The sequence below is a fragment of the Myxine glutinosa genome, chromosome 12 (genome assembly GCF_964187855.1).
Source record: "Myxine glutinosa chromosome 12, kmMyxGlut1.1, whole genome shotgun sequence".
Lineage (NCBI taxonomy): Eukaryota > Metazoa > Chordata > Myxini > Myxiniformes > Myxinidae > Myxine > Myxine glutinosa.
The window spans coordinates 2,911,609-2,931,732 of NC_136272.1; the positions used below are offsets into that span (position 1 = coordinate 2,911,609).

At 43.1% G+C, this 20,124-nt stretch overlaps 1 protein-coding gene across 1 annotated transcript in view; it reads left to right on the plus strand.

Moving 5' to 3' along the window:
• The first annotated feature begins 200 nt into the window (after positions 1-200).
• LOC137437283 (semaphorin-5A-like) overlaps positions 201-20,124 on the plus strand; it is a 227,277-nt gene continuing 207,353 nt past the window's right edge. Inside the window, exon 1 of the mRNA XM_078766389.1 lies at positions 201-458. The gene's annotated coding sequence lies outside the window, so the exon portion shown is untranslated. The remainder of the gene's footprint in view (positions 459-20,124) is intronic.

The window sequence follows — 20,124 nt, forward strand, 5'->3', positions numbered from 1 at the left end:
TCAGGGGTTGGAGGAGCGAAGAGTGAGCTCGGGGGTTGGAGGAGCGAAGAGTGAGCTCAGGGGTTGGAGGAACGAAGAGTGAGCTCAGGGGTTGGAGGAGCGAAGAGTGAGTTCAGGGGTTGGAGGAGCGAAAAGTGAGCTCGGGGGTTTGAGGAGCGAAGTGTGAGCTCGAGGTTGGAGGAGCGAAGAGTGAGCTCAGGGGTTGGAGGAGCGAAGAGTGAGCTCAGGGGTTGGAGGAGCGAAGAGTGAGCTCGGGGGTTGGAGGAGCGAAGAGTGAGCTCGGGGGTTGGAGGAGCGAAGAGTGAGCTCGGGGGTTGGAGGAGCGAAGAGTGAGCTCGGGGGTTGGAGGAGTGAAGTGTGAGCTCGGGAGTTAGTTTTGTAGCATCCCTTACACCTGTGCTGACATCCTTGATCTGCGAACTGCGAACGGGCTCTGCTGGAAGCCTGGAAGAGTGCAGGTAAGAAGAACCAGGAACTGTATTTTCAAGGTTCGGATCCAAAATTGATTAGTGTACCTTAGTCTGGGTCATCCTGCGGGACGAGGTAACCATGCCCCCTAAGCACCATGTCCCTACCAGCACCGTTCCCCCTCAGCACCATGCCCCCACCAGCACCGTCCCTTCCCCAAACACCGTCCCCTCCTCCCCTCCTCCTTCCCCCTACTCCCCCAAGCCCCATGCCCTTCAAGCACCTAACCCTCCTCCACACCTCCTCTGCCAAGCCCCATACTCCTCAGACACCTTTCCTCCCCTGCTACTCCCACAAGCCCCATGCCCCTCAAGCACCTTCCCCTCCTCCCCTCCTCCTCCACCAAGCCCCATGCCCCTCAAGCACCTTCTCCTCCTCCCCTCCTCCGCCTCCCCCAAGCCCCATGTCCCTCAGGCACCTTCCCCTGCAACTTTTGTCATAATATAATCGGTCCGCGAAGTTTTCAAATATCATCAATACTGAGAGCTGTGTGTGTGATTGTGTGTGCGTGTGATTGTGTGTGTGTGTGTGTGTGTGTGTGTGTGTGTGTGTGTGTGTGTGTGTGTGTGTGTGTGTGTGTGTGTGTGTGTGTGTGTGTGTGTGTGAGATTGTGCATGTGTGAGATTGTGCATGTGTGAGATTGTGCATGTGTGAGATTGTGCATGTGTGAGATTGTGCATGTGTGAGATTGTGCATGTGTGAGTGTGTGTGTGATTGTGTGTGTGATTGTGTGTGTGCGATTGTGTGCGTGTGCGATTGTGTGCGTGTGCGATTGTGTGCGTGCGATTGTGTGCGTGCGATTGTGTGCGTGCGATTGTGTGCGTGCGATTGTGGGCGTGCGATTGTGTGCGTGTGATTGTGCGCGTGTGAATGTGTGTGTGCGTGTGATTGTGTGTGTGTGATTGTATGTGTGTGTGATTGTGTGTGAGTGTGTGTGTGATTGTGTGTGTGTGTGTGTGTGTGTGTGTGTGTGTGTGTGTGTGTGTGTGTGATTGTGTGTGTGTGATTGTGTGTGTGTGATTGTGTGTGTGTGATTGTGTGTGTGTGATTGTGTATGTGTGTGTGTGTGGTGATTGTGGGCGTGGTGATTGTGTGTGTGTGATTGTGCGTGTGTGATTGTGTGCGTGTGTGATTGTGTGCGTGTGATTGTGTGTGTGTGATTGTGTGTATGATTGTGGGTGTGTGTGTGTGATTGTGGGTGTGTGTGTGTGTGTGTGATTGTGGGTGTGTGTGTGTGTGATTGTGGGTGTGGGTGTGATTGTGGGTGTGTGTGTGATTGTGGGTGTGTGTGTGATTGTGGGTGTGTGTGTGATTGTGGGTGTGTGTGTGATTGTGGGTGTGTGTGGGTGATTGTGGGTGTGTGTGTGTGATTGTGGGTGTGTGTGTGTGATTGTGGGTGTGTGTGTGATGTGATTGTGTGTGATGTATTTGTGTGTGATTGTGAATGTTTGTGATTGTGATTGTGTGTGATTGTGTGTGTGTGTGTGTGTGATTGTGTGTGTGTGTGTGATTGTGTGTGTGTGTGATTGTGTGTGTGTGTGTGTGTGTGTGTGTGATTGTGGGTGTGTGTGTGTGATGGTGTGTGGGTGTGATTGTGGGTGTGTGTGTGATTGTGTGTGTGTGTGTGATTGATTGTGTGTGTGTGTGTGATTATGTGTGTGATGGTGTGTGTGTGATGGTGTGTGTGTGATGGTGTGTGTGTGATGGTGTGTGTGTGATGGTGTGTGTGTGATGGTGTGTGTGTGTGATGTGATTGTGTGTGTGTGTGTGTGTGTGATGGTGTGTGTGTGATGGTGTGTGTGTGATGGTGTGTGCGTGATGGTGTGTGTGTGATGGTGTGTGTGTGATGGTGTGTGTGTGATGGTGTGTGTGTGATGGTGTGATTGTGTGTGTGTGTGTGTGATTGATTGTGTGTGTGTGTGTGTGATTATGTGTGTGTGATGGTGTGTGTGTGATGGTGTGTGTGTGATGGTGTGTGTGCGATGGTGTGTGTGTGATGGTGTGTGTGTGATGGTGTGTGTGTGATGGTGTGTGTGATGGTGTGTGTGTGATGGTGTGTGTGTGATGGTGTGTGTGTGATGGTGTGTGTGTGATGGTGTGTGTGTGATGGTGTGTGATGGTGTGTGTGTGATGGTGTGTGTGTGATGGTGTGTGTGTGATGGTGTGTGATGTGATGGTGTGTTATGTGATTGTGATTGTGTGTGTGATTGTGGGTGTGTGTGTGTGTGTGATTGTGTGTGTGTGTGATTGTGGGTGTGTGTGATTGTGGGTGTGTGTGTGTGTGTGATTGTGTGTGTGTGTGATTGTGTGTGTGTGTGATTGTGTGTGTGTGTGATTATGTGTGTGTGATGGTGTGTGTGTGATGGTGTGTGTGTGATGGTGTGTGTGTGATGGTGTGTGTGTGATGGTGTGTGTGTGATGGTGTGTGTGTGATGGTGTGTGTGTGATGGTGTGTGTGTGATGGTGTGTGTGTGATGGTGTGTGTGTGTGATGTGATTGTGTGTGATTGTGATTGTGTGTGTGATTGTGTGTGTGTGTGATGGTGTGTGTGTGATGGTGTGTGTGTGTGTGATGGTGTGTGTGTGATGGTGTGTGTGTGATGGTGTGTGTGATGGTGTGTGTGTGATGGTGTGTGTGTGATGCTGTGTGTGTGATGGTGTGTGATGTGATTGTGATTGTGTGTGTGTGATTGTGTGTGTGCATGTGATTATGTGTGTGTGTGATTGTGTGTGTCTCTGTGTGTCTCTGTGTGTATATGTGTGTATATGTTGTTATGATATTAAATATAACTTTTCCTCAGGAGATGTCGAGAAGTGTTTTATCCAATTACAAAAATGGGGGGAAAAAAACAACTAAATTGACACTGGGCAATGCCGGATACTCCTGCTATATATATATATATATGTATATATATATATATATATATATATATATATATATATATATATATATATATATATATATATATATAAAATATATATATATTAGGGTGGGCTTCAAAAAAGCAAAATGCAGATTTTCTCCGGGACATGGTCCATTTTTGTTCCTTTTGTTGTCAAAGGACACCACACCAAATTTGAGTGGAATGCAATAATATTTAGGGGTGCCACATCAGTGATGAATTTTCCCCCATGCAAAAATAGGAATTCCCAATTTTTGGGCTGTATATACACAAAATAAATACATAATTATATATATACATTAAATATAATATTAAAAATAAATATATAGTAAATATACATTAAATAATAAATATACATAAATACACATTATACATTATATATATACAATATATTATACATACAGTTTTGAGACTTCCTATGATCACTATCTGGGCAATTTTCATGCATGTTTTGTACAGGTTCCCGGGGTCAGGGGTACGCTTTTTTAGTGTGTAATATGTAGGCCTAACTTATTGACTGTGGCTCTTTTGTAGAGAGTGACTTAGAGAGTGACCCTGTGGAGTAAGTATTAACAGGATTTTACCCACATTCTTGCCTATTTTTCAGATATGGCATGTGCTAGTACCAGTGTTTCATTGAAAACTCGGGCTCAGGATAATGTGTATCTCATTGGGTCCACTTCTGGAGATGCCATCAAAGGTGCCAAGCTCCCGACTGTGCATCAATCTCTTGTCCTGTTTTTCCATCACCTGAAGAAGGAGAATCGCACTGCCCGGGAGAGTGCAACCCTCACCATTGAAGAGGTTGTGAAGTTCTGGGAAAAAGCTCACCTACCTACAACGACGAAGCAGCACTGCATCCATCGTTTGGAGAGGCTATATGAAGAATGGAGGAGCCTCCAAAAAGGTGCAAAGCGGGGTGGTGCGACCCAAGAGAAAAAGGAAGCATCCTTCAAGGCCTCCTTGGAGAAGACGTTTGATCTTAGGCATGCGGATTCGGAGGCCATAATCACCAACCCCGAGGACAGGAAGTTTCTTCACGATCAATTATCAGAGAGGAAGGCTTCAATGGGATCTGTAGACACTGTGTTGGAAGCAAAAACGTTCTTGTGTGTTTGAAAGATCAGCAGCCACGAGATGATTATCGTGAACTCCTAGAACTGACTGTCATCTACATGGGAGGAATCCCACCTCATGGAATCCGGATCATGGCTCCAGGAGCAATGCACAGAGCCAGATGGATGGCAAAAGCACTATATTCACTACAGGTGTTCATGTTTCGGTCAGAGTTCCACTTGACACTTCGAGAGGCGAGAGAACTCCGAGCCTTCAACATTTTTGTCTGCCTTGTGTATGTACAGGCTTGGTTTCGGGCTCCACAAGCTATTGAGGCTCCCCTGAATGACATTAACCTCTTCAAGAAGTTGGAAAAGTTTGAACAAATCAATCAGAAGATGGCTCAGGCAGCCTTGAAGGCACTTGGCCGCCACACGTGGTACATGAGCCCAGTACTAGTGGCATTTGCATTCTTTGACACCAGAATTGACAAAGAAAGCAAGATCAATATGATTGAAGCATTGAAAAATGACGGCGAAAACCCCTCTCCAAAGAGACCAGCTATCAAACGAGGAACCGCCCTGTCAATCGCTGGCCTCATAACAAAACACACCAAGCATTTCTTCAGCATCCTAGGGACCCCAACTGATTGGATGGATAAGGATCCTGGTTCATGGGAGCAATAAACCAGCTTTCAGGAAGCAAAGAAAGCCGCCAGTGGCTTAGTCGTGGTGAACGACAGGGCAGAAAGGGGTGTCGCATTGATACAAGACTACAATAAGCTCCTTACAAAGGATGAAGAGCAAAAGCAAGCTCTGGTCCAAGTTGTTGCTGCTCACAGGAAGATGTACCCCAATGCCAAGAAGGCAACAGTGGTGAAACAGGCCCAGAAATAGGAGTTACATTTCTCATTATATTTGGGTTTTTTAATATTATGTGATATGGTGTCTCTTCATTTTATGAACTGAACATTTGGATTGTTATCATTGAATTTGAGTTTTCATAGCAATATAGTGCTATTTGTGCAGCTATTGTAACTTGTGTTTGCTAGAATACAAAGAAAGTGAGTGGAGGGTGGATTTTCATAAAACAAACTTCTGGTTTTGCTTTCGATCCATATATAGAAAAGTTTTGTAGACACCTTTAGTTTGAAGGCTGATGTGGCACCCCTAAATAAAATCAGAATGCTTTCATATTTGGTGTCTTTTCATTTTGGAACAAAAGGAACAACATAAAGCCATGTCCCAGTAAATATTTTAAATAAATTATTTTGAGCACCACCCTAATATATATATATATATATATATAAAATATATATATATAATATATATATATATATATATATATATATATATATATATATATAAAAAATATATATAATATATATATATATATATATATATATATATACAGTATATATATATATACAGTGTATATATATATATATATATATATATATATATATATATATATATATATATATATATATATATATAATATATATAATATATATATATATATAATTTATATATATATATATATAAATAATATATACACACTACCGGTCAAAAGTTTTAGAAAACCTCAATTTTTTCAGTTTTTATTGAATTTTATGCAATTCAAGTCCAGTGAATAATCTGAAATGGTACAAAGGTAAGCAGTAAACTGCTTGAGGTTAAAAAAAGTTTAGGTTAGCAAAAACAGGAAAATAATGTAAATTGCACAGTTATATTCTAAAAAAAAGGCCTTCTTCAGGTAACAAGTAATGGGTTAACAACTTACAGCTGTTCTGCAGCAATGTAAGTGAATTAAGCCTTGAAAGTTGATGCAAACAATTCCTACAGGTGTCCCAACCTCTGCTGATTACTTGTTAACAAACCTCCTGTCTGTATAAAAGCAGTATTGGAACAGACTGTTATTGCACCCAGGGAAGCATTAATTGAACAATATTGCACTGCAGGAAGTAGTATATTGGAAACTGGAGGAAACTCTGACAGGAAGAGGTCTGGCAGACCCGAAGCCACAACAGAATCAGAAGACAAGTTTCTGAGAGTCAACAGCTTGCGTGATAGGCAGCTCAGGACAACAGCTTCAAGCACAGCTTAACACTGGTCGAAGTAAGCAAGTCTCAGTTTCAACTGTGAAGAGAAGACTTCGAGCTGCAGGTTTGACAGGTCGAGTGGCCGTAAGAAAGCCATTGCTAAGATGGCAAAATAAGAAAAAGAGGCTGGGCCACGAAGCACCGCCAGTGGACACCTGAAGACTGGAAGAAAATCCTACAGTCACGTGAAAAAGTAAGTACACCCCATGTAAGGTTTTGACTTTTTCAACATATTTCAACATACAGCTATTTGATCTTCATTTCAACAATATTGATAGATAAAGGTGATATAATATAACAAATATCACAAAACATTTACATTTTGTAGTCCATTGTATAATTTAAATAAACATAAATGCAAATTTCGCATGTGGAAAAAGGAAGTACACCCCCACATTTATCACTGCTTCAAATACCTAAAATTAGAATCAGGTGCACCAGCTCTGGTTCAAATGATTAGAACATCGTTATAGAGGATCTTGGAGGAACCCGTCTTATTTAAACCTCAGACATTTAGTTTGGTTTGCTCTTTGTTGTTGAAGTGTGCGGCGTCACCATGCCTAGATGAAAAGAGCTCTCTGAGGCCTTCAGAAAGAAGGTTATAGATGCCTATGAGTCTGGGAAGGGATTTAAAAAGATCTCCAAACAATTTGAAATAAATCATTCGACTGTCTGGAAGATCATCTACAAGTGGAGAAGATTCCAAACAACTGCCAACTTGTTCAGGCAAGGCCACCCCAGCAAGTTCAGCCCGAGAGCAGACCGCAAGATGCTGAAAGAAGTCTCTAAGAGCCCCAGAATGTCATCACGGGACCTACAGGTAGCTCTTGCCACTGTTGATGTCAAAGTGCACGAGTCTACCATGAGAAAGAGGCTGCACGAATTTGATCTACATGGGAGGTGTGCCAGGAGGAAACCTTTGCTGTCCAGAAAGAACATCAGGGCAAGACTCAAGTTTGCCAATGAACACCAACGCAAAGACCAGCACTTCTGGAACAATGTGCTCTGGACAGATGAGTCAAAGGTAGAGCTATTTGGCCACAGTACCAGAAGACATGTTTGGCGAAAACCAAAGACAGCATTTGACCACAAGAACCTGATACCAACTGTAAAGCATGGTGATGGAAATATTATGATTTGGGGCAGCTTTGCTGCATCAGGGCCTGGGCAGCTCACCATCATATAATCCACTATGAATTTTTTTATTGTACCAGAGGGTGCTTGAGGATAATGTGAGGCTATCTGTCGGAAAGTTGAAGCTCAACCGGAGGTGGACCTTGCAACATGACAATGACCCTAAACATACCAGTAAATCCACCAAGGAATGGCTGAAAAGAGAGAAATGGAGGGTTCTGGAATGGCCAAGTCAAAGCCCGGATCAAAATCCCTTCGAGATGTTGTGGGGGGATTTGAAACGAGCTGTGCATGCAAGAAATCCCTCAAACATCGCACAGCTGAATGAATTCTGCATGGAGGAGTGCGCAAAAATTTCTCCCAGTCGATGTCAGAGACTGGTAGACAGTTATAAGAAACGCCTACTTGAGGTTGTTTCTGCCAAAGGGGGCAATACCACCTATAAGAGCCAAGGGTGTACTTACTTTTTCCACATGCGAAATTTGCATTTATGTTTATTTAAATTATGCAATGGACTACAAAATGTAAATGTTTCATGATATTTGTTATATTACATCACCTTTATCTATGAATATTGTTGAAATGAAGATCAAATAGCTGTATGTTGAAATATGTTGAAAAAGTCCAAACTTTACATGGGGTGTACTTACTTTTTCACGTGACTGTATAATGTATATGGACCGATGAATCAAAATTTGAAATATTTGGTTCATCACGCACGGTTTTTGTACACCGTCCAGTCGGCGAATTGATTGTTCTCAGTGTGTGACTGGACCATTCTCTGTAACAGACTGGACCATTCTCTGTAAAACCGGACGGTCCTCTATACAACCAGACTATCCGCTATAAAACTGGACGGTCCTCTATACAACCAGACTATCCGCTATAAAACCGAGCTGTCCTCTATAAAACCAGACTATCCGCTATAAAACCGGGCTGTCCTCTATAAAACCGGACTGTCCGCTATAAAACCGGGCTGTCCTCTATAAAAGGACATTACAGTTAAACTGCCGAAATCTCGGCTCTCCGCTCACCTTCACTCTTTCATTCCTCTTTTCTCCCGCCTCTGGAACAAACTCCCTCACTCCCTTCAATCCCACTCCTCCCTCCAGGTCTTGAAAACAGCTGTTCACCACCATCTCTTATCTTCCCCCATCCAAAACCTTGATCTTTTCTACCCCCGCTAATTCACCCCAGATCCACCTTGTTTGAAATTCCAACTTCTTTCCTGGAAGTCCTGGCAGTGTCCATATGTTTTATACCTCTCCCACTGCCCCCTTCCCACGCCCCCCCCCCCCCCAAAGCCCTCGCCCTCTCTCAGATCTCTCGATGTCTCCATGTCTCTCGGTCCCTGCTCTCAAATGTTGTGTTTGTGTCCTTCCCCCTCTCTCCCCATCTTGTCTACCGCTCCCTATGTTATATGTTTTATGTGTCGGTTTGTCTTTCTGTGTGTTCATGTGATTAATGTTCGCTCTTTCACGAGCCTCGATATTGTATACAAAAAAAAAAAAAAAAAAAAAAAAAAAAAAAAAACCGGACTGTCCTCTATAAAACCGGACTGTCCTCTATAAAACCGGACTGTCCTCTATAAAACCGGACTGTCCTCTATAAAACCGGACTGTCCTCTATAAAACCGGACTGTCCTCTATAAAACCGGACTGTCCTCTATAAAACCGGACTGTCCTCTATAAAACCGGACTGTCCTCTATAAAACCGGACTGTCCTCTATAAAACCGGACTGTCCTCTATAAAACCGGACTGTCCTCTATAAAACCGGACTGTCCTCTATAAAACCGGACTGTCCTCTATAAAACCGGACTGTCCTCTATAAAACCGGACTGTCCTCTATAAAACCGGACTGTCCTCTATAAAACCGGACTGTCCTCTATAAAACCGGACTGTCCTCTATAAAACCGGACTGTCCTCTATAAAACCGGACTGTCCTCTATAAAACCGGACTGTCCTCTATAAAACCGGACTGTCCTCTATAAAACCGGACTGTCCTCTATAAAACCGGACTGTCCTCTATAAAACCGGACTGTCCTCTATAAAACCGGACTGTCCTCTATAAAACCGGACTGTCCTCTATAAAACCGGACTGTCCTCTATAAAACCGGACTGTCCTCTATAAAACCGGACTGTCCTCTATAAAACCGGACTGTCCTCTATAAAACCGGACTGTCCTCTATAAAACCGGACTGTCCTCTATAAAACCGGACTGTCCTCTATAAAACCGGACTGTCCTCTATAAAACCGGACTGTCCTCTATAAAACCGGACTGTCCTCTATAAAACCGGACTGTCCTCTATAAAACCGGACTGTCCTCTATAAAACCGGACTGTCCTCTATAAAACCGGACTGTCCTCTATAAAACCGGACTGTCCTCTATAAAACCGGACTGTCCTCTATAAAACCGGACTGTCCTCTATAAAACCGGACTGTCCTCTATAAAACCGGACTGTCCTCTATAAAACCGGACTGTCCTCTATAAAACCGGACTGTCCTCTATAAAACCGGACTGTCCTCTATAAAACCGGACTGTCCTCTATAAAACCGGACTGTCCTCTAGAAAACCGGACTGTCCTCTAGAAAACCGGACTGTCCTCTAGAAAACCGGACTGTCCTCTAGAAAACCGGACTGTCCTCTAGAAAACCGGACTGCCCTCTAGAAAACCGGACTGCCCTCTATAAAAAAAACCCAGTCACACACACACCGGGGGGTGGGGAGGGGAGTGGGTCACACACACGCACGCACGCACGCACGCACGCACATATGCAGACATACACATACCGATATGTACCGATAATTACTATCTTGGCGTTATCTAAGTACAAGCACTAATGCCATGGTAAAGTATGTAAATGACTTTTCTCAACATGTGTCACCTTATGGAGTTTCTTGGGAAGGGTTCAGGTATGTGCGACATGCAACTTTTGTCAACATATGTCACCTTATGGAGTTTCTTGGGAAGGGTCAGGTATGTGCGACATGTGACTTTTGTCAACATGTGTCACCTTATGGAGTTTCTTGGGAAGGGTTCAGGTATGTGCGGCACATGCAGAGGCTGCTTTCTACCTCCATGACGCATTATCGGAGTGGGGCATCTTGCAAGGTGCACTCATGTTTGTAATTATTGTTTTTCAGGCTGTCATTCATCCCATCGTAAGTTTTCTCAGCATTATCACATGTGCTACGTGTTCATGCTGGATACACCAAGCAAACACATTATTTGCTTTTCTCGGCTCTCTCGTCAACAGCTGCCACCAGCGTTTGCGAAATGCAAATGAGTTTGCTTGAGCCAGATGCTTGGAGCTGAGCTTTCTTTATTTTTAGCAAACTTGCAGAATACCAATTGGATCTTTAAGTGCAGCGTAAAATGTATGAAAAAGGCTGAAAATGGCCAAAAAAAAGAGGAGTAACCTGTCACGCACGATGTGCTCTTGTTTCTGGAGTATTTCCTTTACGTAAAAGAGCGAAACCTTAAAGGTGACTGGGAATTAATGGGAAATTTGTGGAAATGTGGAATTTATGTTGGATTCATATGTTGAATAGGATCAGTCATATTCTTAATAGGATCAGCTCAATGATCTCTGACTCTCTGGGAAGTCCCCTTTATCTATTTGCTGATGACTTCACCTTCTGCCGTGACATCCTTCAGGCAGGCAGGCCGAAACCTCTTCCCTATTTTCAGACCATGATAGAATCCCCAGATGGTCAAATACAGACTTGGCATTTAATATGGAATATTTTTTTTGTGGGAGTGAACTTACTTTTCAAGATGTCTTAGAACCAAAAGTTCATTGGAATTATGTTGAAATTATTCGAGATTTTGTTAATGTGACCTTTAAAAGAAACAAAAACCACATTTGACATTTCGAAGCAAATAAATTGATCCTTGAAAGTGATGTAAACTGATATCGAACTCAATTCATGGACAGTACTGTGTTAAACTTCTGTACGTTTTCCAGAAGAATCTCTTTGTTTTGCACATTAGCCAAATTCTTTTTTAACAAAAACAAAAGTTAAATTACGACTGGGATTACGGACAGTAAAATTACAGTTCAGTACTTCGTGTAACCCCCACGAGCATTCAGGAGAGCACGTACACGTTGAGGCATGCTGTTCACGAGATTTGTCAAGGTTTGGACAGGAATCGCTTGCCATGCAGTGACAATAGCCTGCTGCAATTCACGCACAGAGGTCGGCTGCTGGTCCAAGTGGTCGATTTGACGCGTTAATTCTGCCCACAGGTTCTCTATCGGATTCATATCCGGGGACATGGCAGGCCACTCCATATGCTCTACACCACGGTCAGCAAGAAAGTGTTGGATCATGCGAGCACGATGAGGCCGTGCATTGTCATCTTGGAAGACAAAGTTTCCTCGAAAGGCTGCACGAGCAAATGGAAGCAATGTTTCTTCCAGAAGGGCCCTGCACTTGAACTGGTTCAGGTTTCCATTCAGAACAACCAGGTCAGTTTTGCCCCCTGCATGAAAAGCAGCCCAAACGGTCACCCCACCACCTCCAGCTTGGACTCTTGGCACTATACAATCTTTGTTGTAGGCTTCATGCACTTGTCTGCGCACTCGGACGCGGCCATCTTGACGATAGACCAGAAATCTAGACTCGTCACTGAAGATCACATGATTCCAGTGTCCCGGCTGCCATTGACGGTGCTCTCTGGCCCACTGCAATCGGCGCTGGCAGTGTTGTCTGGTCAGGTGTGGCTTTCTCAGGGGACGCCTGGCACGATTGCCTGCTTGAACCAGTCGTTGGTTGACTCGCCTTCTGGATACAGGCACATTTGTCAGTTGCTGTCACTCAACCCTAAGCCAATTAGCTGACTTGGTACGGCCATTGCGGACTAACTGGTGCAGCTGGCGATCATCCCTCCTTGTGGTTCTGCGGGGACATCCTGGCCTCGGTATTGGAGTAGGGATACCCCTCTGAGCATTTCGTTTCAGGATCTTTGACACCTGACCTTGAGTGATGCCATACTGCCGAGCAATAGCACGCTCTTTCATGCTGTAATTTCGTAAAGCCACCACTCCATGACAAACAGCATTGTCGAGTTGACGGACCATCTCCAGAGGAAGCGGCAATAACCTTTGGAGACGTGCAGCAGTTGTTTTCCACTAATACAGAACGCAACAACCCTTGTATACCCGACTGTGAAGCCAATCGTCAAATGCACCTGCCCGTACATTTTGCCACGCCACCTGTGATATAATCCTGTTGTTGACTTCTTGCTGCGACAGACAATCAGTGACATGGTTCTTTTAACAAATAAATCACTAAAGTGTAAAAGAAACTCACCAGATTGATATACTGAGTTAAGAAAGTAAACCCAAGTCAAGAAAAAAAAAAAATTCCATATTAAATGCCAAGTCTGTACATGGGATATGTCTTTCAATCTGAACAAATCTCACACTCGCCCAATCTCTCTCCAAAATGAACGTCTGGCAAACCCTCCTCTCCACTCTTAATAATCCTCTTGAGGATGTTCATTCATTGAAACTTCTGGGTCTCACTATCAGCCATGATCTTTCTTGGGCAAAGCACATTTCAAAATTGCCCTCCAAAGCCAGTCGCCGACCGGGCATTGTCTGTCATACAGAGTCCTTCCTTGGCATACATGAACTCCTATCCACCTTCAAGACCTCCATTCGTCATTTGATGGAGAACTACTGGAAAACTGTGCTGGCTCCCCTGCGTCACATGTTGCTCAGCTTGACGTCGTGGTGACCAAGGCCTTCAATATTATTGGATTCTCCCGCGATGAAGCTGAGTCTATGGATCTATCAGTTTCCCATCGCAGACAGGTTGGTGGTCTCTTTGTCTTCTACCGCCTCCTTTCTCTCGTGCACCCTTTGCTATTTCCATGCCTTGTTCCCTCCAGATATCTGCAGGTTGCACATGGTCCACCATCAATAAAAAAGAAGCACCATAAAAAGAACTATTCCAAAGATTTATTTCCAAACAGCATAAAAAGAAGTGCGGTAAGTTAGTCTTTCTGGTGTATGCCCTCCTACGATCTGTCCATCACCTCAAACATCTCTACTACAGACTCTACCTGAGATGAGACTGAATGTCTAAAGTCTGTGTTTGCCTCCAAATCTCATATACCTGACCCCTCCCGCTCTTTTCCCATCTTTACCCCCCTCGTACTCACTGTCTGCAGGATTCTGTCCTCACCAGAGAATGTAGACAGTTCTGTCAGGCCTTGACCCTGCTTCTGCGATGGGCCCAGATGACATCAGTGGTCATGCTATCACATCCTGCTCTGCCGTGCTTGCTTCCCTGTTGTAGGAACATTTTTTTTCCGCCTGGCCTAGCTACCCTGTCGTGCACATTGATCCTGTGAAGTGGTTTCCTTGTTTCACGAGCAGGTGAAGGTTTTGACAGTTTTCCCTCTTCTTTTTCTCTGTAACCCCTCACATTTAGTGTCTCTCGGCCTTGTTTAGGGTGAATTTCAATTAAAAAAAGAAATCCGCCATATTGAGTCTGTCCTGTGGCTTCCTCCCCTTTGCATGGAATTCAGAAAACATCATTCTTATTCTCAACAAAGCTGCAAAAACAGACCCTACCCAACTCTAGGCCAGTGATATTACTTCCATTTACAAGCAAACTCATGGAATCCATCAAGGCTTCTGATGTCAAGTCGTTCCTGTTTTCAAACAGCCTAATCTCTGACCGTCGGTTTAGATTCCGTCCCGATCACTCACCTCTGATCTCTGACCGTCGGTTTAGATTCCGTCCCGATCACTCACCTCTGATCTTTGACCGCCGGTTTGGATTCCGTCCCGATCACTCAACTCTGAACTTTGACCGTCGGTTTGGATTCCGTCCCGATCACTCAACTCTGATCATTGACCGTCAGTTTGGATTCTGTCCCAATCACTCAACTGTGATCTCTGACCGTCCGTTTGGATCCTGTCCCGATCAATTAACCCTGATCCTTGACCGTGGGTTTGGATTCCGTCCCGATCACTCAACTCTGATCTTTGACCTTCAGTTTGGATTCTGTCCCGATCACTTAACTCTGATCTCTGACCGTCGTTTTGGATTCCATCCCGATCACTCAACTCTGATCTCTGACCGTCGGTTTGGATTCCGTCCCGATCACTTAACCCTGATCTCTGACCGTCGGTTTAGATTCCGTCCCGATCACTCATCTCTGATCTTTGATCGTCGGTTTGGATTCCGTCCCGATCACTGCCCTCTGATCTCTAACCGTCGGTTTTGATTCCGTCCTGATCACTCAACTCTGATCTTTGACCGTCGGTTTGGATTCTGTCCCGATCACTTAACTCTGATCTCTGACCGTCGGTTTGGATTCCGTCCCGATCACTTAACCCTGATCTCTGACCGTCGGTTTAGATTCTGTCCCGATCACTTAACCCTGATCTCTGAAGGTCAGTTTGGATTCCGTCCCGATCACTCAACTCTGATCTCTAACCGTCGGTTTTGATTCCGTCCCGATCACTCAACTCTGATCTCTGACCGTCGGTTTTGAATCCGTCCCGATCACTCAACTCACATCTCTGACCATCGGTTTTGATTTCGTTCCGATCACTCAACTCTGATCTCTGACCATCGGTTTGGATTCCGTCCCGATCACTCAACTCTGATCTCTAACCGTCGGTTTGGATTCCGTCCCGATCACTCAACTCTGATCTTTGACCATCGGTTTTGATTCCGTCCCGATCACTGCCCTCTGATCTCTAACCGTCGGTTTGGATTCCGTCCCGATCACTCAACTCTGATCTTTGACCGTCGGTTTGGATTCCGTCCCGATCACTCACCTCTGGACGTACTGCTGCTCCTCTCTCAGCAATGGTTGGAGGTTCTCAATCTCAAACAAGAAGTTAGAACCATCTCGCTCGACATAACTCGGGCATTTGACAAAGTCTGGAATTCTGCTTTGCTTGCCAGGCTCCCCGTTATGGAATAAAACACCTTCATTCCTGGGTTTCTGAATTCCGCCACTTATGCAGTCAACGCGTTTCCATGAATGGATCCTCCCCTCTCTTGGTGGAGGCGGGAGTTCTTCAAGGCAGTTCTGGGCCCATTCTTATTTCTCATCTATATTCATCACCTTTCTTCTTTTTTCAGAATACGAACTCATTGCATTATAACGAGTGGCCTGGAAGTCACTGTACTCCTCCTGCCCACCATAACACAATTACAATGACTGATTAATTATTGTTGGACCTGCACAATAAAAACTGTACATATTACAAGAGTTTAAGAAGGAAGGATTTACTGGGGAGGGGTGAAGAACTTTCAGGCCACCCTGTACAGAACCCCATCCCTCTGATAGGCCGACAGCAGCCGAATGTCTCTCTCTCTCTCTCTGAGTATCTGGCAACTATTAGACTCTGGTCTGAAAAATGGAACATGTCCTTCATTGCTGGAAAATCTCACACTCTCACCCTGTCACTCCAGAATGATCAACAAAGGACCACTTATCCATTTCCTTGGTCACCCACTGCAAGAGTTTCATCCTTTTCAACTTCTAGGTCAACCAATCAGCCATGTCATCTCCTAGGTCGACCACATAGCGAAGCTGGTCTCCAAAGCCAACCACAGACTGGGCATCCTTCGTTGATACAAAACTTTGCTTGGAAAATCAGATCTACTCACAGTCTGCAAGGCGTTTGTCCGCAGCTCATTGGAGTACCGCCCTACACTATGGGGTGGCTGCGCAGCTTCCAGCTTGTGTCTCCTGGATTTTGTGGAATCTAAAGCTCTCAAAATGATTGGAGTCTTCTGTGACAAGGCCGAAGCACAAGGTATGTTGTCATACTCTCACATCACAGACAGGAAGGTGGTATGTCTGATTTTTCCCACCTCTTCTCCAATATTGCTCCCTGTGCTCCCAGTCCTCTGACCGTCCACAGGATGAACTCCAGGATGCATGTGTTCTTCCAGTAACCCTTTCATGGTTATATTTCCAAAAAGGCAGGATGATTGTACACCTCAGGTATTTTATTCCTTGCTTCTCCCATCTATGAAACCACCTTTCAGATGCTGCTCTGTATCTCTCTTCGGCTCCAACAGCACAGTGCACCACCATGAATTGTCACCTCCAGTTGTCATCGATGGTCTTTATTACCTGCATTAACCCTTCCTAACCCAACCATCTTACTTGGGAGTATTGGTTTATTCTCCCCTCCTCTCTTCCCTCTTTTCCTGTTAATTTCTTCCCTTGATGTTTGTTCCACAGTCGGTTGTCTTTTTTTCTTTTCTTCTTTTTTATGTTGAAGGTTTCAGTCACGGACTATTTCATCCTCATCGAGACCAGGCCTTAAATAAAAGAGCTGCATTGATAGAAAAGTGAAGAAAGAGAGAATAGTCGAGGAGTCTTTGAGGAAGTAAAAAAAAAATCTGATTTTTGAAAAGGAGAAGATCATAAGTGCTTGGAAAAATATGGGAAGCGAAAGAGTTCCAGAGTTTGACAGTGGAGGGGAAGAAACGAACATCATAACGAGCCACCCTTGAGTTGTCAATGGCCACACAGTAATCGTGTGATGTGGCGGAGTATTCCGTGGTCTCGCTAATGGCGGAGGTACACAAGGTACACAAGCAGCAAGTTCTTGGGAGCAGAAACAGAATACATATCTGTAGAAAAGAGAAAGAGAGAAAACTTTGTGGTGTAATCCGAGCGGGTCGAGTTTTCAGATCAAATTGGGAAAGGTGATAAATCCGATTACTTTGGATTAAATTCTGTCCAGTAAATTTGTGGAGCTCGAACCTCCCCAGATGTGAGAGCAGTACTCTGTACAAGGACGAAAACAAGTACTCTCTATACAAGTACTCTCTATACAAGTACTCTCTATACAAGTACTCTCTATACAAGTACTCTCTATACAAGTACTCTCTATACAAGAACTCTCTATACAAGTACTCTCTATACAAGTACTCTCTATACAAGTACTCTCCATACAAGTACTCTCTATACAAGTACTCTCTATACAAGTACTTTCTATACAAGTACTCTCTGTACAAGTACTCTCTATACAAGTACTCTCTATACAAGTACTCTCTGTACAAGTACTCTCTATACAAGTACTCTCTATACAAGTACTCTCTATACAAGTACTCTCTATACAAGAACTCTCTATACAAGTACTCTCTATACAAGTACTCTCTATACAAGTACTCTCTATACAAGTACTCTCTATACAAGTACTCTCTATACAAGTACTCTCTATACAAGTACTCTCTATACAAGTACTCTCTATACAAGAACTCTCTATACAAGTACTCTCTATACAAGTACTCTCTATACAAGTACTCTCCATACAAGTACTCTCTATACAAGTACTCTCTATACAAGTACTTTCTATACAAGTACTCTCTGTACAAGTACTCTCTATACAAGTACTCTCTATACAAGTACTCTCTGTACAAGTACTCTCTATACAAGTACTCTCTATACAAGTACTCTCTATACAAGTACTCTCTATACAAGTACTCTCTATACAAGTACTCTCTATACAAGTACTCTCTATACAAGTACTCTCTATACAAGTACTCTCTATACAAGTACTCTCCATACAAGTACTCTCTATACAAGTACTCTCTATACAAGTACTCTCTATACAAGTACTCTCTATACAAGTACTCTCTATACAAGTACTCTCTGTACAAGTACTCTCTATACAAGTACTCTCTATACAAGTACTCTCTATACAAGTACTCTCTATACAAGAACTCTCTATACAAGTACTCTCTATACAAGTACTCTCTATACAAGTACTCTCTATACAAGAACTCTCTATACAAATACTCTCTATACAAGTACTCTCTATACAAGTACTCTCTATACAAGAACTCTCTACACAACTACTTTCTATACAAGAACTCTCTATACAAGTACTCTCTATACAAGTACTCTCTACACAACTACTTTCTATACAAGAACTCTCTATACAAGTACTCTCTATACAAGTACTCTCTATACAAGAACTCTCTATACAACTACTTTCTATACAAGAACTCTCTATACAAGTACTCTCTATACAAGAACTCTCTATACAACTACTCTCTATACAAGTACTCTCCATACAAGTACTCTCCATACAAGTACTCTCTATACAAGTACTCTCGATACAAGTACTCTCGATACAAGTACTCTCGATACAAGAACTCTCTATACAAGAACTCTCCATACAAGAACTCTCCATACAAGTACTCTCTATACAAGTACTCTCTATACAAGTACTCTCTATACAAGAACTCTCCATACAAGAACTCTCCATACAAGTACTCTCTATACAAGTACTCTTTATACAAGTACTCTCTATACAAGTACTCTCGATACAAGAACTCTCTATACAAGTACTCTCCATACAAGAACTCTCCATACAAGTACTCTCTATACAAGTACTCTCTATACAAGTACTCTCTATACAAGTACTCTCTATACAAGTACTCTTTATACAAGTACTCTCTATACAAGTACTCTCTATATAAGTACTCTCTATACAAGTACTCTATACAAGAACTCTCCATACAAGAACTCTCTATCCAAGTACTCTCTACACAACTACTTTCTATACAAGAACTCTCTATGCAAGAACTCTCTATACAAGTACTCTCTATACAAGAACTCTATACAACTACTCTCTGTACAAGTACTCTCCATACAAGTACTCTCCATACAACTACTCTCTATACAAGTACTCTCTATACAAGTACTCTCTGTACAAGTACTCTCTACACAACTACTCTCTATACAAGTACTCTCTATACAAGTACTCTCTATACAAGTACTTTCTATACAAGTACTCTCTATACAAGTACTCTCTATACAAGTACTTTCTATACAAGTACTCTCCATACAAGTACTTTCTATACAAGTACTTTCTATACAAGTACTCTCTATACAAGTACTCTCTATACAAGTACTCTCTATACAACTACTCTCTATACAAGTACTTTCTTTACAAGTACTCTCTATACAAGTACTCTCTATACAAGTACTCTCTATACAAGTACTCTCTATACAAGAACTCTCTATACAAGTACTCTCTATACAAGTACTCTCTATACAAGTACTCTCTATACAAGAACTCTCCATACAAGTACTCTCTATACAAGTACTCTCTATACAAGTACTCTCTACACAACTACTTTCTATACAAGAACTCTCTATACAAGTACTCTCTATACAAGAACTCTCTATACAAGAACTCTCTATACAAGAACTCTCTATACAACTACTCTCTATACAAGTACTCTCTATACAAGTACTCTCTATACAAGTACTCTCTATACAAGTACTCTCTATACAAGTACTCTCGATACAAGAACTCTCTATACAAGAACTCTCCATACAAGAACTCTCTATACAAGAACTCTCTATACAAGTACTCTCCACACAACTACTTTCTATACAAGTACTCTCTATACAAGAACTCTCTATACAACTACTCTCTATACAAGTACTCTCCA